Source organism: Cyanistes caeruleus, chromosome 1 (genome assembly GCF_971803275.1).
Source record: "Cyanistes caeruleus chromosome 1, bCyaCae1.hap1.1, whole genome shotgun sequence".
Taxonomy (NCBI): Eukaryota; Metazoa; Chordata; class Aves; order Passeriformes; family Paridae; genus Cyanistes; species Cyanistes caeruleus.
Window position 1 is genome coordinate 78,113,503 of NC_141701.1, and position 23,199 is coordinate 78,136,701.

General features: G+C 36.2%; 1 long non-coding RNA gene across 1 annotated transcript; it reads right to left on the reverse strand.

The window, feature by feature from the left end:
* Positions 1–14,584: 14,584 nt before the first annotated feature.
* Positions 14,585–16,266, reverse strand: LOC147655642 (uncharacterized). The gene is made up of 3 exons (XR_015279798.1): positions 16,217–16,266; positions 15,579–15,721; positions 14,585–15,051 (listed from the first exon to the last, which is right to left on the reverse strand). It is a non-coding gene; the product is annotated as an uncharacterized LOC147655642 (long non-coding RNA).
* Between the last annotated feature and the right edge of the window lie 6,933 nt (positions 16,267–23,199).

Here is a 23,199-nt window from a genome sequence, read left to right on the forward strand (position 1 = left end):
CTGCAGAGTTGTTCCTGTCACATAATCTCACTCCACCCTTCTCTGGGCACAATTAAATCTGTGAAGCAACTTTTTTTTTCCTTCTTCTTAGATATCACAGAGGACTTACCATCCTTTCTGACTGTCCCAGCCTTGGGCAGTGGCACATCCATTTTACTGCCACCTGGGACAGGCTTCCAGCAGCTTCTCACAGAAACCACTGCTGTAGATCCCTGCTATTAAGACCTGGCTATGAAAACCTGATATACCAGAGGAAGAAAAGTGTCTTATAGACTCAAATACTTCTCAATAAGATATCGTCTCTTGTGTTTAAAATCTGCTCAAACTATTCAAAATTCATTACACAAACAGTCATGTATGAAGCACAGGTAATTTCCAGGGGATTGATAACTAGTGAGAGAAGCTGAAGGTATGAACTGTAGTCAAGTGCCATTAAATCCAGATAGTGCCATTAAATCCAGATCCTTGAAATGCCCTATGCTTCAGCTGGTATTTGATAAAAAGAAAGCATGGTTATGCTTTATTCTGGCATAAATTTTGGGTAATTCTATTGACTTTGAATTTGCTTTGATTTATCAGGCAGTAGAAATTGATTTTCGTCATTATGAGATTCAACTACTTAATTTATCTTGCCTTCTGTCTTACCTTGCAATGTACAGTGCTGCTACATGAGGAAGTCATTGTGGCCCGTTGTTATTTTGGATTGTTGGAGCAAGTAATATGAAATAAAACCATTCTTACACATTACCCATATAAATTACTAGCATGCTAAAATGTCATCAGTCTTCCCACCTTCCCTGAAAGAGAAATTAAAGATAATAAAAAACTACTTAATTCTTGATCTAAGAAAGCCATTGAACCATATTGAAAATGTATAACAAAACTTAAATGTTATATGCAATTTGTTTTTGATTAGTTAGCTTTTATGTGTGATCAGTCACCTGTAGTTTCATTGTTTAATGTATTGTTGTCAGCTCTAATTTTTAATTTTCTCTTATGGTTGGATTCTTCATCCAGCAATGTGCTGTGTTATTTTATTGTGACAGTAGGCCCAAATTTCTTGCTCATCAAAGCAAGAATGTGAAATCTAATTGCAAATCTGCCTGTTGTTTCAAAAAGTGGTTTAAATATCAGTAAATTAGAAAAGAAGTCTGTAACTAGGAATGTCATATGCTCTTGCTCTTTACTTTTCACCCCTTCCATATTCTAAAGGACGACTTGGTAGAGTTGAGAAAAATACTACCTCAGATTTTTCTAGGATCCCAATTAAGTAATTTATAATACTTTAATACAACAGAAATGGGTTTCCTGTCTTTTTAATTCATATGTATGCCAGTCTTTAGGTGACAATATCTGTATCTTGAGAATGTTTCAAAGGATGAAATTATTGAATTATATGTAAACATGGGAAAGAAATGAGAAAGATGTGAGCCATTTCAATTATTTTGCGGCACATTTTGTAGAGGGCAAAACCAGCAAAGCCAGAACATACAGAAAGCTTGATACTCAGAGGAATAGAATGAGAATAATATCACCACTACAATGATCCACCAACTGAAAGGATTGAGGGGAACAGGAATAGATTTTTCCATATACAGTGGGAAGGGAAAGAAAAGGAAGCAGAAGGAAGAAGAGATTTCAGGTTATGGAGGATTTCATTATCTGAACTCAGAAAATAAACTGAAACAGCTAATACCTCTTTTTAAAATATAGTAAAAGGAAAAATAATTCACAGACCATATAATAAATTAAATATAATGAGGGACCTGCAATTAAACATTTTTGTCAGGATGCAACTGGTAATTGGGTTCTTTTCCCCAGGACTGAGAGTGACGAGAGAGAGGCAGTTTTCTTGTGTTTGGGCTTGGTTGTTTATTCTTCTCTTACCTATATTACATATATACAGAGTACAAGAAGCTACACACACTGAGATAGAGAGGTGCAAAATGGCTAACAAAGAACCTCTCCAAGGTCTTTTATATGTCTATTTGTCCACATTTGTTAATTAATAAATGCTAAGTAAATTATTTTTCTTAGTGACCCAATGACCTGACACCTGTGTGCTGCACTGCGGCATTTTCTATCCAATCACTCACTATTACCCAAAAATCCCTAGAAGGAGAAGATGAAGGAGGAAGAAGGAGAAAGGGACAACACCCTAAATCCTCCATCTTGTCTTGTGTTTTCTAAAATAGCTTAAACCTTAAGCTCTAACTTTCTCACTCAGTGACCTAAGAAAACTCTAACATACACGCTCACATTCCCAGTTTCTCTACTTAACTTTAAAAACTGTCTCCATGGTGTTATGCCAAACTCAGTGATCCCTTAGGTGTCAGAGCCAGGTATCACAGATAAGGGCACATTTTCTCTGCCTTTGACCCCAACAATTTTGAGTTGTAGAACTAAAAAAGAAGAAAGTTGACAAGCTGAGAAAATAACATGTTTATAATAAATACAGCAGCTAGAACAGTTACAGATTAGGCTGTTAAAATGTATCCACAATATTGCTAGAAAAGGGAATATTTTTCCTTTTTAAGACACTCTATGTGAGGTTATTTATGATGATTTTACACTAATTAATTAAATTCACATAAAAATATTTCAGAGCTGTAAATGTTTTTGAGTGAACACGAATATCAGCAGATCATGCTGAATTCAGTTCTAGCTTATTTATCAGCAATAATCAATAAAAGATCTGACTCTAAACTCTTTGTAGTGGCCAACTGCTGCAGCAGAAATTAACATGAATAAATTAATAGATTTTAACATGAGTAATAGAAATAATAAAGTATCTTTCCTTTAGCCAAAAAAAATGAGATCACAAATAATTTCTCATAGTTAGATATAAAATGCCAAGAACTGGTGGAAGAAAACAAAGGGTTTAAGAATGAAGAACAGTTTGAAATGCAGGCGTGAGCACACACAGCTCGTCTTAAGATATCTTGACCTCTGACTGCATCTCACAAGAGGAATTTTACCAAGGTGCTGTGCAGTGTTGCAGACTTTACGATGTTGCCATGACCCACCACTGTGCCCCTTAGTTGTAGCAGGAAAATCAAATGTGCTAATTCTTAGCTCACGCAACAGTGAAACAGCAGAAAATGCTGAGGAATGAGTTTTAAGGCAACACATTTACTCCTGTTATAGTTCACTGTGCACAGCACTAGATAAAACTGACAAAGAGCATGGCTCAGGTGAATGTATGTACTGCAAGATGCAGCAGCTGAAAACCCAACACAGCTTGAGTCTATCAACACTGCTGTGATAAATTTCCAATGTAGAGGAAGGGCAGACACGGAGAGTGACAATGTTATAAATCAACGAAGCTACACATGCCAGAATTTGTGAGGAAATATAAACCTCTAAGCTTATATCTGGATAGTTTATGATGAAAAAGGGAATCCAGTCAACTTTGAAAACATTAGTTATCACTGCTTTAGACCATTCCCTTTGCACATTTTGCCAAAAGTTAGTGTTCCCTCAATTGTCACAAAAAAATTCAGGTTCTCTGATCTTCTCCCACTCCTCTGTTCTGTGGAGAAAAAAGCCCTACATAGTTACAGGTACATGTTCATTTTGGTGGCAGCTCTGTTGCAGTCAGCCTGTTATCTCTTAAATATTTTGGTCAGACATCCTTTCAGTGGCTTTTATTATTCTTATTATTATGTATTCTCCTTGTCTTATTTTGGGGGTCAGCTTCTCCCTTTCAAAGCATATGACATATTCATAGCAGATCAACTGTTGTACTTTCCAGCACTTTGCAAGACAAGTTCATGATACCTTTTCTGTTGCCCTGTCACATTTTCTCCTTCCAAGAGAACAATGTTTTTTAAACAGTGTTTTATTGATACCTAAATTCATTTGCCTTTGTGGCCGTATTTTAAAACACTGTAGTGGAAAGGATCACATTTATAGATAGGTTGTACTCAAGATTTCAGAATAAATTATAGTTTCACTGAGACTAAATTTTCCAAAACATAACTGTTTTGGTTTTTTTTAATCTGATTTTTTTCCTGCTTAGGTTAAATGCTGTGGAAATAAGTCAATACCATTACAGAAGATAACTTGTAATAGAGATTCCTATAGCCTTTCTATTAATTGGTCATGAAGCCACAGAGCCCAGGAAATATTTCAATTTTATTCTGAATTCTTTGCAGAAATTAATGAAATAGCAAATATTACGCAGAATCACATAGATTAAGATGATTTTGCTAGCCCTCTGTTGAGCTAATATGAAGACAGATGTCTTTAAGGTGAAGTAAATATCCTGGTTGTCCTTAAGCACCTTTTCTTGCTGGCATTTTGTGCCATTGCAATATTAACTGGAATCAAGTGTGAACATTCCTTCTGCTGTACAGTAGAGTTCCTTTAAATATTGCAATGCCAACTTGAGAATTAAAGTAGCAATATTAAAAAGTCTGGTCTCGGAAAACCAATACCGATACATATAAATCCATAAGGAAAATACACAATAGAGGAAATATCAGATGCTACAAACTGAGATCAGCTCAGAATAACTTTCCATACAGCCTGCACTATTAACTACCTGCTCTGGGGGACCAATTGTGAAGAGCAAGAAGCTGTGTCTGTAGGAGGTGTGCTCATGTATGACAGGAGAATGATAATTTTTTGGAGAAGGATGTGCTTCTCTAAATAACACCAAATACACTGAATAAAACATGTTTGTCAGGTGTCTGTTCTCTTGCTTCAGCAAGTTGAAAATGCTGAAGGCTATTTGTATGCTGACTCAGACAGTGCATTTATGGGCATATAGAGACCAGATCAGCATCACCTTCTATGCATGACAGCACCAATATTTCATTTCTTCTGATTTACCTCAATGTGAGACATCCCTTTGGACTCCAAAGGTTGTGAGTTTCTTGTGAGTACAATGTGACATGAAGAGTAACTGTGGCATCCACTGAGAAAGCAGACAAATGAACTGTTTCTAGTTACTTCTGTTATGTCTGCCATTCTTACTGTAGTGAGAAAATGAATATTTTTCCCATCATTGCCTCACCTATAGCAACAGGAAAGGACTGATGGAGTGAACACAGGTGGTAAGAGCTCAGAAAAATATTAGGTATGGGAAGCCCAATTGGTGAGACCTTAGCAACCATGTTGTAGTCTCCTTTGTTTGTAGCCTGCCTAAATTCCACGAATTCCGCTTTTAGAGATGACAGGTGCTTCCACCCTGTGTTGTTCTCCCTGTCTGGAAGCTGATCCTAACATTTCTCTGCTTTTCTCATGCAGTGAATGCATACCCAAAATGTAAACACGTGCAAATACAGGGTAATTATGACTTCTGACTTTACTTTTCATAAAGATAAATCAATATTTTCAGATAAATCAATAAAACTAGTCTAACCACAGGCTGCTTCAGGGAGCTTAGCATTTGTCTATAACAGCAAATTTTTAGGAGTTCCTGGGGAAGTCTGTGAGAGTGATAAGTGGCATGAACTGTAACCATCCCTGAAAGCAGGCTTACAATAGAACAGTGGTGCGGTTGCAGACAGATAATTATCAGACCCATCTGAGCTTCTAGTGCAGCACCAATATGAAAGTGTTTTCTTTCCTGTACTGTGCTTTCCTTGTGAAAAATGCTTTCCTGGTAAATACTGCTTACCAGAAGACTCTTCTTCATACTGGAACGATGTTGTTGGGAACTGGACACTTCTAGGCCTTAGAATCCATTTTTTGGAGTTTCCACGTTGCCTTTTTCTCTCCAAAAACAGTAACAGTTCACCAAATTCAAAACACCCACCATGATTTTGTATGGATAGAAACCTCTTCATAGGTTTAATAAGGACACAATATACAAGAATTAAAAATAAATTGATTTTGTTTATTAATGGTTCAGTTAACTTGAAAAATTTATTTTTTCATGTAGGCATTGAATTGAAATATAATAGATGCTTCACAGCTTTTGTAAGAAAAGACTGGTTCTTTTGCAGCCATTAGTCATCAGATTTTCTTCACACAACTGAGTTGAGGCCCGAGGGGAGCTCATTTCTCATTATACTCTGTAATCCTCTTCAGATTGAGACAGTGATTGGAAAGGAATAGGGACAGTTTTTCAGGCTCCAGAAAATTTTCCTTTCTCTGCATCTCTCCTATTTGGAAATGTTTAGCTTACATTTCAGGAAAGACACTCTGTACATTCATAATTTTTTACAGGAATCCTCCTAATAATAGTAATAATTTTATGATCATTCTTTACAAAACATACAAAAAAATTGAGCCCATAGGTACAGTTTTTTACCCATGTTTTGATTAAGAGCACAAGAAAAAAGTAAATCATGCTGAGGTAATGATATGCTTGTGGTGTGCTGGTGCTTCTGACTTTGAGGAATACTCTTTAGTATATTTATTTCTCTTAAGTAAACAGCTGCAGAGTGAAAGTATGAGATCTCAGGTCCTTCAAGAAAAACGTCTTGAGGATGGGAAGGAGAGGGGAGGACACAATACAGGATGGTGAGGAAGCAGATGGTGGGGATGGAGATAGTAGAAAGAAGCATAGGGTTTTCAGTGGGTTTTTACTCCCATTTTTCTTTTTCTCTGCAGTGGCTTCTTACTCTTTAATGGCCAGGTCATTGCTTTACTTAACTGCAGAAATCTTTCTCAGCACCTTTGTCTCTGTAAGAGAGGAAAGTTGTTTGTGTTAAAGTGGCCATTTAGCATCTGGCTTGGTGAAGGCACTGCCCATCTGCCTGAGGAGTATTTTCCTTACATATAAATTTTTGCTGACATGGCACTCCCTTAAAAACCTGGGGAAGATGTAAGCCCAGACCTTGACAAAGCATTCTGTGACTGCTTGCAGGCATTTGACACTAGAAGGGATTTAAAAAATACTCCTTTCAGACAGCATGTGAAATATACCTTTCTTCCGGAATCTAAAAGTGTAGATAAGTCTTTTACAGATGATGTGTCGCATCTGATCAGATATCTAGTGCATGATGCATTAAATAAATTCTTATCAGAGTAATGACTATTTAATTCTGAGAAGAAGCATAGCCTTCTGTGCTTCTTTTACATAGTGAGGGGTCTTTGAAATCAAGAATTTTGGCAGCATGGAGCAAGCATTACCCCATCCATTGTTGTAATCTTTCTCCTTCTTTCAGCACTAGCGTATGCTGACTGATGTTGGCTTCTTTATGAAATACAGTGAGAAATTCTTAGTTTTGTATAAAAGTAAAGATCTGCTCCTCTTACACTAGCAATGCATAGTAAAGTAAAATAAGCCTAATGTGTTAAAATTCTGGTTGGATTTTTTGGGAGAACATTTATTAGAGTATTTTTAGCCTCAAGGAATAAATAAAGCAATTAATTGCTGTATTATGTGTATTCAGATAATATGAATTTACCAATATACTATAGTAAGGAAATTAAATATTACTTCCATTCCTTTTATTTTTTTTTTAATTTTTTTTTTTACAACAGGAGAATGTCCATATTAATTTTGACTTTAGTTTGAGTGATAACTACCATTCACTGAAAGAGGTAGACCTGGAATAACATAGGGATTTTACCTGAAACTTCCACCTTTTACAAAAAAGCTTGACAGTTCAACTTTTTTCATCACAGACAAGGAGAAATTACCAGTCAGCTTATGCTGGGATCTTCAAAGTCCTCTAATATGTGCAGTTTAGGGTACTGAAGTTCCTTTCATGTGGTTTCTCTGGTGGTTTTGAGTTTTTATAATTCTGAATGTCAGAGCAACACGGTTATGTTCACATGACGTGCTCCAGCTGTCAAACTAATGGCAGTTCCTAATTAGGAGATTTTTTTGGTTGATTTCATGTGACTGGATTTTAAAAACAGTCAGAGGTAATGAGGTACTGAAGATCAGCAAGTCATTTTCTAATGGTCAGAAAGGATCAACACAAACTGACATTGCTGGAATATAATCTGACCATAAAGTACTTTCCTGCCATCAAGGATTCAGTGTGTATGCTGTGTACTCCAGAGCATAGCACTTACTGCAAAACTTCAAAGAATGCTATTTGCATAATTTATTCTATTTTGCATAACTTCCTGTATGATTCATGCTCATATTTTAGAAAAAAATCCTTGCATATAAATGAAAATGTTAATAGTGTTAGAGCAGTTTAGAATCATATTACCAGTGTATTAGTAAATGCTTCTTGTAGCAATCTAATACAGTCATTGTGTCTATAGGCAAATATATGTTTTTCTGCATTATAAATTCATAAAAGGAATGCAGAACATGCCCAGGCTTTGTTCCTTACTTCAGCTGACCAAGAGGAGAAGGGTAAGCCTAATCATGTGCATCTTAAGCAAACTGAAATCAATTTTGGAGGTTCCTGCCTCTCTCTTCTGACTCAAAGACAGCATTTTAGACATCTCAAATTCTTAAAATTAAGTGTGAAGGATTTGGGCCTGTACCATGGCATTGCAATAATGATTTTGTTGATGGAATTAAAGGAGGATGATGAATTTTGAATGTCACATTTCCCAGCAGCCACACAGATCTTTTTTGTCATGTGAGCTGATGCCAACCTCATATCCTGGAACTGAGCCTACTCAGGAAAATTCTACCACAAAACAGGCAAGTAAACTGTATTCTGCACATTGGTAGCCCCCTACATTGGCTTGGAAATTCATGGATATCGTCCTAATACAAGGCATTAGGATGCCTTAGGCAATCCTAAGGCAAGAAAAGTACTTTCTTGAAAGGTGCACTCATGCGAATCAGTTTTAGTTATTTGTGAACAAATAGTGCTGATTTAAGCTTTTATTCACACATCTTAAGGCAGAGTGCAAAGAATGCTGCTCTCATTCTCATTTTACAAAGCCAGAGGTACACACAACAGTGATTTCTCTTGGAGAAATACACAAAATTAGCAGAGCCTGAAGGATTCTGACCAGGTTACTCTCACGCTATGCTTGGGATTTGCCTTCCTAAGCTATCAGGCCTCTTCCCAGAAAAGGAGGGTTATGAACTATGGTAAGTGTTACCACCTATGCCAAAGAGAGTTGAACAGCGTGTCCTGCAGTTCTGGTTGTGGAACAGATTATTTTAAGTGCGATCACATAGCATATGCAGAACAATGAGGGCATCAGGCTTAGCCGTCATGGATTTAGGAAAGGCAGATCCTGCTTAAGCAACCTGATCTCTTTTTATGACCAGGTGGCTCACCTATTGGGTGAGGGAAAGACTCTGGATATTGTCTACCTGGGCTTCAGTAAAGCCTGTAATATTGTCTCCAGGCTGGGGAAAGAATGAAATCTGAAAGAAATCTACCCAGAGGAAAAGGACCTGGTGATGCTGGTTGACAACAGCTGAACATAATCCAGCTGTGACCTGGTGGCCAAGAAGGACAATCCTGGCCTATACCAGCAATATTGGGGCCAGCAGGACCAGGGCAGTGATTGTCTCCCTCGTACTTGGCCCCACACCATGTGTCTTGTGTGGTGAGGGTACACCATGATTCATTCTTGTGTACAGTTCTGGACCCCTCACTCCAAGAAGGACATTGAGGTGCTGGAGTGTGTCCAGAGAAGAACAATGAACGTGGTGAAGGGTCCAGAGTGTAAGTCCTGTGAGGAGTGGATGAGGGAACTGGAGTTGTTTCATCTGGAGCAGGCTCAGATGTTGACCTTATTGGTCTCTACAACAAGCCTGAAAGGAGGTTGCAATCGGGTGGGGATCAGCCTCTTCTCCCAGGCAACTACTGACAGGACAAGAGAAAACAGCCTCAAGGTACACCAGAAGAGATTCAGGTTGGACATCAGGAAATTTCCCCAATGAAAGAAAGGGTGGTCAGGCATTGGAGCATGCTGCCCAGGAAAGCGGTGATGTCAACATCCCTTTAGGTGTTCAAGGAATGTTCAAGGATGTGGTAGTCATTGCTGTGGTCTAAATGACATGTTGGTGTTGGGTCAAAAGTTGCACTCCATGGTCTTAGAGGTCTTTTCCGAGCGTAATGATTCTATGATTCTGTGGCCTGCTACATCAGTGGGATCACAGAGAATAGGAAGGTCTGTATCCTGGGCTACATGCTCAGAGAAGTCTAGCAGGGAGCTATATTTTCGTACAATAGGGTTGAGGTACAACACTGCCTTTGCCATGTGGCCAAAGCTGCCCTCTCTTCTTGTGTGACATGCTATGTACAGTATCACAGCTGGTAAAAAAAAAAATAAAAAATACTGTGCGTACTGGACAAAGAGAGATGAAAATAATTTAGAATTTTCAAGACATCTGTATTTGTTAAGTGTTTAGATTAAAAGTCCCCAAATTCCTTTGATTTCAATATGTATTTTAAAAAGCCTCAGACTTTGACAAGCTATGAAAAACCTTATCTTCAATGCAACAAGCTTTAATAACAATACAGCCTAAAAAATAACACATTAAGGGGAAAGGGTTATGTGGGAACTGACAGTGGTCAAATAAGAGATTTTTAGGCTTTAGGCACTAGCTTGAGCCTGTGTGAAAGTCAAGTACACAACTTTCTCACTCTGGCCTCGGAAATCATAAGGAGGAATCCAAACAGTCCCTGGTGATGGAAAACAACCTTTGCAGGTGTTGTTTGTCTCCTTGTTGTTTTTTTGTAAGAAATGGTTGAGGGCTGTAGTTCCCAACTGTCCAATGATGGTGATGTGTTGGCTTAATGACCAATGAGAGTTTTGTCTTTTCAGACCCTCTTGGAACTGTCTATAAAAGAAGATCTGAAAGAATAAAACGCACTCTGTCTTGCAACAAAGCTAGAGAGTCTGTGTTGTCACAATCACCGTTCCTAATACAGTGTGAAAGGGTTATGCTTGTTTGACCAGAATGTTAGCTATGCTCCAGTTATCCCATCTCCAAAAATTTTAGGACTGAGGATACTTTTTCTTCCTCACTGCTTTTCTTATTTACTGATCTCGATTTTGTCTATCAGATCACAGTGTTAGGAAATATGAACTACTTGACAACTTCACATGATTAGTTTAAAGTTCAATACAGTGCTGTTCAGCTCTGTCTTCAGTACCTGTGAATACAAGCCAGACTACAGGGAAAAGAACTATTGTTCTTTGAAGTCTCTTTGCAGGAGGAGGTTGATACTGGTGGCAGCTTCAAAAACCCTCTACCAATAACCTCCAGGCCCTAACTGCCACTCAGCAATGTTTTGTGACCTTTGGTCCCTCAAATTCATTTCATCTTTACTTCTGTGATAAAGAATGAATGTCCTTCAGTCCACAGGCTACATCTCAGAGGACAGACGGGCTTATAAACTCAAACAACGCATTCCAAATCCAATCTTCAAACACCACATTCTTTCAAGATATGAAGCTACTTTTTTTTGGTTTGTTGGTTTTTTGGGGGTTTTTTGTTTTTGTTTTTTTTTTAAATAAAGTACATTCAAAATAGTAGGTAGAGTTTATAACTCCATTAGTTGATACACTGCAAGAATTCTCCGATAAAGAATATATTCTAAAATGTTGTGGTCTTGTTTCTTTAAACTGTTGGCAAATCAGTAGTGCTATTTCTGCATATCACTCTGTAGAAAGTGAGGTCCTGTGTCTTAAACAGGAGATTCTGCTTAGGCAGAATGGTGCCATACTACTTCCACTCCTTAATGTACAAAGGGCAAGCGTTCAGTGAGGCTGAAAACAATAAAATGACTGAACAGAAATGATCACAAAGCATTGCATTGGTGGCAACAATCCTTAATTTTACAGGAACTTCATACATTTTATGCTCTCATGACAGTCATCTGAGTTAGGAGCTGAATCAGAAATGTTCAGAGCATAAAATCAAGAATAGTAATTCAAATAAAAAAAGACAAAGCATTAAGAAACCAGAACTAAACAATAAAATAAGCTTTTTTCCAGCTTAATATGAATGACTAAATACAAATGAGTTGAAACTATCAGATACTTAACCTCAGTTTGGGTTTTTTCCAGTTGTTTGCTCATTATTTGCCATCCAAATGGTCCACGTGGCTTTAGTAGAACAACAGTAACAAATATTGCAAACCTTTAAAACAAAGGTCCAACTGTCTTTAGGATACACTGTCATTAGGATACAATGGGTTAGAGAAACTATCAGTTTGATTCACAAGATTCAGAGTAACACAAACACACAACCTTGCTTTTGAAACTTTGTCCTGGCTGTAATCTGAGCTAGTTACTGAAATTATTCAAAATGATAACAATATCAATGGTACCATTCCATTTGGGTTACAATTCGGGTGAGAAATGTTTCAAGGCAGTCAGGTGATTTTCCACCTGCTTGAAAACCAGCAGGTATCCCTGGTGTGTGGTCAGTGCACTCCCACCTAAGCCATGCAGGAGTTCCTGCTATGGCCAAAAGCCACTCACCTGACAGCCCCTTACACGAAGGTCAGGGCCTGGTTAGAGTTACTGAGGTGATACAGGGGCCCTGGGAATGAAGGCAGAGCAGGGGAATGAAGGGGGAGATGTCAGCCTGGAGTGTTTATCACACAGCACCACTTCTGGCAGCAGCCGGTTTGATCCCTACACATTGTTTCCATCCTTTGTGGAGCAGAAACCCAAGTAGTTTTGACCACAGAACACAAATCTGCCCAGTCCTGATGCACACCCATCATCTACTGTCCATGTAGCACTATGCAGTGATTTTTGTTGTGAACACTAGTGAAGATGAAAGGTTTTAAACTAATGGTGGCTTTTTAATAAGCATGTCAAATATCTGAATTGTGAGCCACCTCTTGCATCCCTTTGGTTTTATTCAAACTGCCTTCTGTTCTCAGCCCTGGTGTAATCTTCTTGCCCTCCCATGGAACAGCCACAGTTTAAAAGGGAAAAATTAATTTTTTTACGGTTTCTTTCCACTGTGTTGCATGTCAGTTTTTCCATTCCAATGCAAAGGCAATGCATGGTCTAATTAAATAATCTGTTGTCAATCACAGTCTGTAGATATTAATCTTACCAAGTGAAATATTTTTGCTGTTGTGTTCTCATCTGTATCCACTATTCCTCATAGTAAGGAACAATAAGGTATATAATGGGATAAATATTAAACCAAAGGCAAGACACAATAAATAGTAAAAGTCAAAAATTGGAGCTTTGTCCATCAAGCTCCTGTATTACTTGTAAAATTAATGTGGCTTTGAACGGGAAAAAAGGATTCTAATCTATGTATTAATGTTTTGACTATTTGGTGAGTGCAAATGATCAAGACACTTTTAAAAATAATATTTTCAGAATTAATGAAGCTTCTAACTAATAAAGGAAGAGGAAGATGACATAGGAGATATTGGAGACATGAGTGGTGCTTGCTTTTCCTCACTCTCAGCCTCCTCCAACACAAAAGGAGGAATGTAGTACCAAGAAGTACTGTTTCTTAAGAAAGTGTTAAGGTGCAGCAATCTCAGTGCAATAAAACTATTTCAGGGTAAGGAAATAATAAACAGTATGCTAGCAATTGTACCTACATTTTAAAATATTTGCTGGTTAAAAATATAGCAAGCTTTATGAAGAATAACAAGTATAGCTATCAAAATTGCATATTGGACAGAAATAGGATCCTAGGATATAATGAAAATTAAAAGGCTGAAGTCTTGAAAATGCTGTGTTGCATATTTTCAGGGTCAGGCCTAAGGTAAGTATCTGTCAGTACGAAAGGAGAGAGATATGTATTTATATATTTATAAAAAAAAATAAAAATTCCAAATACAAACCCAACCAAACAACTAAATTAATAAAACAAACTAACAAACAAAAAACCAACCAGGTGTTCCGGGGGAAAATGGATTCTGGATTAGGATACAAAAGATGCCACATACCATCAAGCTGTGCATGGCAAAGTTGTTTTTTCTTGATATAGTGTTAGACTGTGATGTACTTATTTCTGTGATGACTAGAAATGGAATACTGTATGAATCAGCAGAACTATATCACTGAGTCTGAGTAATGGTACATAAACTTGTTAATTTTTTTTTTTTAAATCTCCTTTTAGTGGCTATTTTAAATAAGATGACTACAATAAATAAGTAACAATAATCTCCAATATAAACCAGTTATGCATTATAAAGAAACACTAGTGATTGACTAAATTATTGATTTAAATGACTATTTCACATATGAGCTGGTTGTATTGTAGATGCATTCCAATTTCTAACTTATTTTAACATTTATCTTGCTATTTTCTTTGATTAAGATTAAACTGTTCTTGGTTTTTTTTTGTTCTATTAAGATAACAGGTGACTGCTTCTTTTCAGTGTTTCCCTGATTTTGTACAGTAAGATTTTCTTTTTAACAATAAAAATTAAATTCTAATTTTAAATAACTGAGTTTAGACCCAGTTTTCTGGACTAGTGCATATAATTTCTAGAAAAATAATTGCTTGAATATGTTTTATTTTTTAACCTCTCATTTATATTATATTCTGAAGTCAAAGTTTTCAGAAAACAAAGGAAGGACAATCTGTAAAATGATACAGTTGTTCTTTCCACTTTTTGAAAACCTTTAAAAGTATTCATGTCAAAATTGAAAATTAATTTTATTTCTTTTATTCCCTTTATTTTGTCTGAGTCAGCACAGCTGAGAGTAAGGCTGGTGTCTTCCCAGCCCTCAGCATTGGCTGCTCAGAGGTCAGAGCCTCCCAGGTACCAGCAGGTGCATTAACCTGCAGCATGTAAGGACTGTATTTCACAGTTGTTTGAATCAGGCCATTCAATTTCTCTTTGCTCATATTCTGTTGTTAAGATATGATCCTTTATTCCAACATAAGAGAAAGTCAAGAAACACTCTAAAATCTAGTTCAGAAATAGCATTCTTAAGGAAAATCCGGTATTTTTTCCAGTTTAGTGTGAACTGTCCCTGAAATTCAAAACCATTTGTTTCAGGAGGGAAGGTTTTCTCTTTACTTCAGTTTGCTGCTCTAGCCCTGGGTCCTGTGCACAGGGGTTTTCTACTCCCTCAGGTGTCACCAGGTGGAGCCACGTGGCACCACTAGAACTGTCCATGTCCAGGGAAGGTCAGCCCAGGCTGATCCAGGCATGGTCCACCCTGGCAGGACCCTCTGTGCTGCTGCTGCTGCTGCCACCAGCACCGGAGCACTTATATCTGGAAAAAAGGCATGGTATAAGTCTTTCAGCATGGCCTCTGATTCCAGCACTGGCAAAGTCCTCCCAGGTCCTCCCAGTCCAACCACCTTGATAAGGGTAAATCTCTAATACTATATGAAGTAAGCTCAGGGTCCCAGAAGATGATAGGAAGTGGTTGGAATTTTTTGCCCTGTTGCAGAGGGTGTCAATAAATGATGAAACATCTGGTACAACCCTCTGCTCAGTGAACGGCATCTGTATGTTTTTATGTGTTTCCTACAAGTTCTGCACAGCATCAGGTCCTGCTGTTCAGTGTTCAGCATTATTTTTTTATACATTAATTTTTTTACACATTAATTCAGCATTCATTTTTTACTACTTTTCACAATTGTTTCACTGGAACACCATATGAGTCTCTATCTTTGAAGATGACTGGTGATACGACTGAAATACAGGTATTTTGCTTCATAGTTTCACTTGGATTTTTTTTTTAACTTCTCATTGAAAATGTCTGCTAATGAATATGCTTTGCCTGTCAGGACTGACCTTCGTAACCAAGACATTCCTCTTAGTACTTCAAGCTTTCTTCCCAGGAGTCACAAACTTACACTCATTTACTTCCTGGAGAGAGTAAAAATGGTTTTTAATCTTCTCTGAAATGGTTTCCAAAGCCAGCTCTCTCCATGGACCTGCAGGAAAACACATCAGGCAAAGCTGTCATGTCCCTGGAGTTTCTTCTTGTGGAAGTGCTCAGTAATGGTGCAGCGCAGGGAAAAGCTGACATTGTCATTAGTTTTCTCTAACATATCAAGGACAAACAAGTTTATCAAAAAAAAACATAATGAAAAAAAAAATCCACTTGAATTACATAGTAATTGTCTCTCTCAAATATTTCCCCCCCTTGTCACCTTGTTTTTTCATTTCTATTGTGATGTTACAAGCCAGGGTATCAGGTACACTTTGTAACATGCAAAGGTCCCTGCTCTCAACCATGTTTTCATATCTTCAGAATTCCCTAATATCTGCAGGAACTTCAGCCCTGCAGAAGTCAGAATTTAAACTAATGGAAATGATGATTGTACTGGTGTTCTTACTTTTTTTGTCCTAATTTTGAAGACTAAGAGTATGTCCATCCACCTTTACAAAACTCTAGGTTTGTCTGTCTTCAACACTTAAGCACGTACCTTAATTCTTGTATTCTGAAATCAAGTCTGGGCACAGTGGGCTGAATGCAAAACTGATGGAAACAAACACAGTTCTTATTAAATTTATCAGGAGAAAACCTGACTTAAACAGAGCTAAAAATGACATGTGGAGTCTAAAACTGTCTGAAATGTAAACCAGATTAATTTTAACTCAGAATGTATGCAAACAACCACATTGCTTTAACTTGATGTTCACACTCAGACCACAAAATAAGTGCATTTTTTCCTCATGTTGCTGTGATAAATGATAATGTAAGAGGCTAGAAAAAAGTCATTAACCAACTGTAGTTCCTGTAAAAATGAACCAAAATCAATTGTCTTTTATTTTCCCGTATATGCTTCTGAAATTTTGAAGGCAAACACCTTGCTGAATGTCACTACCTAAGCAATTTCCCTATGTCAAAGGTAATATTGAGAAACTACAGCCTCTGCTGTAGTTGCAGAAAGTATTTTCCTGATTTCAGTTTTTTCAATTAATTAAAATAAATTGCCAAGTCATTCACAGCTGAAAATATAAGAAAAACTTATTTTTTTTGCTTCCATGAGAAGTATATAACTGAGGTAAAATCTATCAGTCAGAAATTCTTATAAATACTTCTACCTAGGAGCAATCAATTTAATCCACTCACTAAAAGGACTACTCTGCTTATTATCTGTTTGAATTAAATTTAAAATATTTTATGATAAATGTAAGATTATTATTTATTTGGAACACTTGAAGTAATTGTTTTTCATTTATATATGTTAATGTCATCAATTAGACATTAGACTGTCAGAGAGAAATTGCCATCCCATAAATTTTTCAATAGTCTGTTTCCTATAGTTTGATTACAAACTAAAATTATTTAAGTCAACACTTCCACTGCCCTCTTCTGAGGTTCTTAATGCTCATTTCTGCTTCAGCACTATATAGGACTTTGTACTGCCTGGAAAGTAAACAAAGCTGTGGGATGATTACTTCTAGAAACAACTTCTAAATATATATATATATATATATATATATATATATGTATGTATGTGTGTATATATATATATATACATACACACACATTCATATATATATGTGTGTGTGTGCATATATATATATAAATCTATACACATAGAGAAGGATTATAAATAAATATTTTTGGATTTATCTAGATCAGCATAAATTCACTGATTGACCGTAGAACTACAGTTAAAGACTCCAGAAAAAGGGCTGCAACTACATGAAGACATGGGCTACTTCTTTTTGTGGTGATACCAGCTTTCCTGACATAAAAAAATGTGTTCAATTGCAACCTTAAATTTTCTCTTCACTGTAAACACACGTGTGCTGTTTTCCCAAGGAAAAAAAAAAAAAATCTGCTATATAAAAAGTGGCATATGGTTTTTGCTTCTATGTAATTAGTAAATACCAATAAGATGCATTCTGACTTGGATCTTACCTAGGGTTGATAATGTAAGCAGAAGCTAGTGACTCACTTCCACTAAAATGCTTACTTATAAGAATGTACACTCAATAATTGATTAATTTTAATGAGATCATTCAGTGGATTTTACTTAAAGTAGAAGTATCTGGTTTTATTCTGTTTATTCCTCAGGGTGTAAAAAGCTGACCTGGAATTTTCTAGCTATAGTTTTGTAAAAAAAAAAAAAAAAAAAAAAAATCCGCTCCCTATTGTTTTCTAGACAATATTACAAAATTGTATTCTCTTCCTGCTTAAATAAGCTCCTTAATTTTAGATGTTTTCAAGATGTTACATTTTGTTATCAAATGTAATAAGAATGTTTTTTAATAATTCACATTCTCATAGTGTGGGAATTTCTTTGCGTATTTATGAAAGTGTTCATCATACTGCTGAAGAAGCATTTATCAGACATTCAGATAAAATATTGAGATACTGTGTCTTTTAGAGGTAATTTGAAAGCACAGTATTTGACTTTTATTGCTTCCATGGAAAGTAGCACAATAACGTTCTGCACTGTATATTTCAAAGCAGTGGATATCTATGAGGTGGATAACGAAGTGTGCTCCCTGTTTCACATACTAATGGGTATGTAAACAGGGTGCTCAGCTGCCTATGACATTATTTAGAGCATGACTCCACACATTTGGGTTTTTTAGCAGTGAGAAGATTTGTGTAGCTGCCACCAATTCTGCTTGTTCCCACATCCATAATCACATGGGTCCTTTGGAGCAGACACCACCATGAATTATTCTCTTGCATGATCTGTGAAATGTTTGAATTTAAAAGAACACTACACAAACATTTTAACTTATTCCAATAGATGCTTTCTAATATCACTAAGCCTTTTCTTAAGTTCCCTACCATTTAAAAAATGCAGTTAGGAAACAAAACTCCATCGTGCACAGATACGCTGACCTCCATATTTTTCAACTTATTATTATCAAGATTTTTCCTGATCTGCTCAAAGCAATTCAGAGAAAGGTGTATCAATTGCCCAACAAATGCCTGTTCAGCTTTAAGAATATAATTGTTGCTAGTTGTGTGTTACTCAGTTGTTTTACTGTGGTTATACGCACCTGCACTGTCTGTGATTTTTGTGGCTACAGCTGACAATTTATTTGATGGTCACCCCACAGTGCTGAGTCACTGTTTTGTGTGATATGGGATTGTGGTCGTTTGTTAGTTATTAGTTAGTTTATTCACTGTGGTAAAGATAAAAACCAGATGCCTTGAAGTGTTCTAAAATCATAATGTTGCTCTTCCAGTATTTATAAATAAGAGATTTAGTATTTCAGACAGCTATACTCCTTAGGATCTCTATAATGGAAACAAACCAATGAGTTTAAGTTGTGGAGGTCAAGAAGCAAAATTTCGTGCAGGGAATTATATCATACAGTAGATGAACAGCTAAAACTTCTATATAATGGATGTTATGCTAAGAATTCAAAGCATTTAGATTAATGTCTTCTTACATTTAATTCCAATTATAAATAGTACTTAAGAATATTTTTAGAAAACTTTTTAAAAATCAATGGTTTGGCACAACTCTAAGTTCATAGATATTAAATTACCGAAGCTATTGATTAAAAAATTGTACTAAAGAAAAAGAGAACTTATGAGCTTTTGACTCCTCAAAGCACTGAGGTACACAGTTGACTTACCTGAAATGAGTGGAAATGTTATACTTATGTAAGAACTGAAGTGTCTCAAGACAAAGACATGAACTGAGTGTCACTGCAGACAGTCACACTAAGTGTAAGTACGTATATAATTTACTTTATATAAATTCTGTCATTGGAAATATAACTTATTTCCTGTCTCAGAATCAAAGAATTTTCTTTTCCTCACCCATTCATTATATTAGATCTCACCAGAGGACATTTTTGGAACATATAGAAAGAACTTGCAGAAATTAATCATAATCTTCTGTTTCTGTGCGTTTGCAGTGCCAGTGCCCTTAAAATACACTTGCTGACAGAAAAAATCCCATTGAATTGCCCATGTTTGATGTGACATTATTTTGAGATGGTCTTGTCATACTGCAGGAACTGTTAATGATATTTTGTTGGATGTTTATCTTTGCTATATAAGCAATAAAAACTTTCATCTATCTTTTAAATACCAACTTGGAAAAAAAAAAAGAAAAAACATAGCAAAATAAATTTCAAGTATCTAGCCTCATGGAAAATTAAGAGTTCTGAATGAATTTAGTTCCATTTGTCTTATATCACTACATCAATATTTGATTGGATTTTCTTTTAAATGGTGTCTTTGAAATTGAGTTGTAGTTTATTGCGAGGTCCTCTTGTAAGATCCAAGAGACACTTCTAAGTTAAAGCCTGAATTAATTCCTAGCTGAGAAGAAAACTAGAGATTTCACTGTGAAAAAAAAATAAAAAAGAAAAAAAAGTGATTTTTAAATTTGTTCCATTTCCTTTAGGGAAAACCACTTAAAAAGTTTAGTCAGTCTTTTGTTATTTGCCTGATAAATGTGTATAAGTGTTTGTATGTATTATGTTATTTTAGCTGACAGCTCCAGTTTTGTAATTTTTACTTTAACACATACAGTGCTTTGCTAAATCTAAAGCAATATAATTTTTTTTCTGATATACTCTGCAGATGGCATGAAAATTAAATTGGTTGGAGGATTTTTCTTGAAGATAACTGCTTCAAATTGCAAACTAAGTTAGTCATTTAAAATCACGATTGTATATCACAGTATTTCTGTATAGAAAGTGTTCATATATTCTCAATCAGTTAAGCAAAGATTAAAGACTTTTGCAGCATAAACCAAAATTCATTTCAGCTTTACAGTTCTTCAGCACAATTCACTCTATATTTTTAAAATTCTATGTATAAATTTTATATATTATTCTGACCTGTTATTCTTCATGCAAATTAAATATGAGTCAACAGTGTGTCCTGTCAGAAAAAAGGGTCAACAGTGTCTTGAGGAGGTTGTTTGCCCTGTGGAGAGAGTAGCTTACACTGGATGGAGCAGGTTCCCTGGGTGGCTTGTGACCCTGTGTAGGACTCACACTGAAGCAGCCTCTCCCTGAAGGTCTGCCGCTTGTGGAAGGGTCCCACTCTGGAAAACTGTGTGAATAAACGTAACTTGTGGAAAGGACCCATGCTGAAGAGCCTGAAGGACTGCCTCAGCCTCATGTTCCCGCTCCTCAGCTCCACTGTTCCCAAGCTGGAGCAGGGGAAAAGTGGAAGAGGAAGGAGCAGCACAGACAACATGTGATGAACACAGAATATGCTGGTTTGGAAGGGACCCACAAGGTTCATTGAGTCCAGCTCCCAGCCCTGCACAGTCCCATCCCCAAGAGTCACAACATGTACAGCCCCCGTTCCCTGTGCCCAGGAGCAGTCAGAGAAAGAAGTTAGAAACATTGGGCCCAGGAAGAAGGGGGTGTGAGGACAGATGTTTTAATATTTTTTTTATTTCTCATTTCCATACTTTGATTTGATTTGCAATAAATTCACATAATTTTCCTAAATCAAGTCTCTTTTGACCATGACATTGATCATTTTCTGAATGATCTCTCCCTGAGATATACTAGTCTTTGTATTTTCTCTCCCCTGGCTAATTGAGGAGGGGGAGTGATAGAGCAGCTTACTGAACACCTGAGAGCCATCCAGGATTTACCCACTACAAATAGTTTTCAGATTTTTTTTTTTATTTTTCTGTTTCTATTTCTAATAATATTTAACCATATGTATGATTACTTTCAATTCAGGGCACCTGCAGCCTCTTTAGAAATAAATGAAAGATACAAGTGTGTAACAGTTCTGAAAACCTTGATAGTTTTTTAATGCATTGAAATAGGCTGTTGTAGCTAACTTTAGGATGGCTTAATAGGATAAGACTGCTTTTTAAAGAGCAATCAGTGAATTTGATCTGTGAAGCCACAGCTGTAAGTTACGTGGACAGTTTCTTGAATGAGGAACACTCAAGAAACATTACTTCCCAAGAAAATTATATTAAGAGCCAAATATAGTTGCTCTTTTTGGCAGTGCATAAAAACATGAAGTTAACTGGTATTTGAAGAACTGCATAGCAAAATAGAACCAATTATAAATACAGCCAGACATTTCAAATTCTGAATATAACAAAATATCTTAAATAAATAATAAGAAGAAATGAGATTATGGTTATTACTTTTTTTTTTCATTTTAATTATTAAATTGGGTGGCTACTTTTAAAAGTTGGATTGTTTTGTTTTCAAAAGCTGATATTGAACTTACTTTCCCAATCTCTTTACAATAACTATACATAATGCCTGTCTGACAGTATTTTTTCTTTTTTTGCGTTGCTTTTTTTGTGTTGCTTTTTACACACTGTACTCTCTGTACAGTGTGTAAAAAAACCCAGAAAAAAAAACAGATTCAGGAAAGATATTGCACATTTTTTACAGAAAGGCTCAGAAATTATATATTTGAAATACTTCAAATTTATATACAGTCAGACTCTGGAAACTGGACAGGAAGCACTATGTAGCATGGTCTCCCTCCTGATAGACCATGTGGTGTCTCATCCACAGACGATATAATTTGGGCCAGTGGTAAATTAGCAAGCTATTCAAACAGAATGTTGTTAAACAAAGCTCTTTCTGAATATTGCTCCCCATAATAATAATAATAATAATAATAATAATAATAATAATAATATGGGAAAATAGTTTCTATTAATTGCTTAGTTATTAATGTACTGTTTAAATAAACAACTGTAAAAATCTGCTTATTTTCAGAAATGTATTTCATATAGTCAATGACCTTCACTAATTTCCCAGATAATTATTTATTTCATTTTTATTTCAGCTAACTCCCATGTATATCTATACATTTGACTTTTACCAAGAACAGAATAGAAAGTGTTGTCTCAGGGGTTTATGAACCAGATTTTTTTATATGAGTACAACTACAGTTTCTTATTAAATGATATTACCTGATGAGTTTTGTCCATCTCAAGAGCTAAGGAAATGCACACCAATCTAATATTGAAGCAAAGCAAATAACAGAGTTAGCTTTAATATGTGCAGACTATTGCACACATTCCATATGTGGAATTCCGTATGTGTCAGTTACATTTTTACTGTTCCTGTCTCTGCAATTCCCAGGACTGTCTTCTAATGATTTAGTATCAAAACAACTTTATGACAAACTGTGTAGACAAAATACCACTGACCTTTAGCTGTAATGTAAATTTCTAGAGAATAGATAAAAACATGATTTTGTAGCTAATATAAAATCATCTTAAGGGACCGAGTAGAATCAAAGAGCTGGACTTGTGCTACTAAAGAAATCTGTGTAGTTGTGCTGGTGGCCAGTGACTTCCACAGCCAGTTCCTGGATCAATGCCACTTGTTCTCATGCCAGCACAATGTATATATTCTCTCAGGACTGAAATTCACCTTTATGACACTCTTTAACTTGTCCCTAGATTAATGACAGTGGCACACATGTAGAAGCTAGTCTGGGACAGCCCAGAAAATTAGAAAGTCTAAG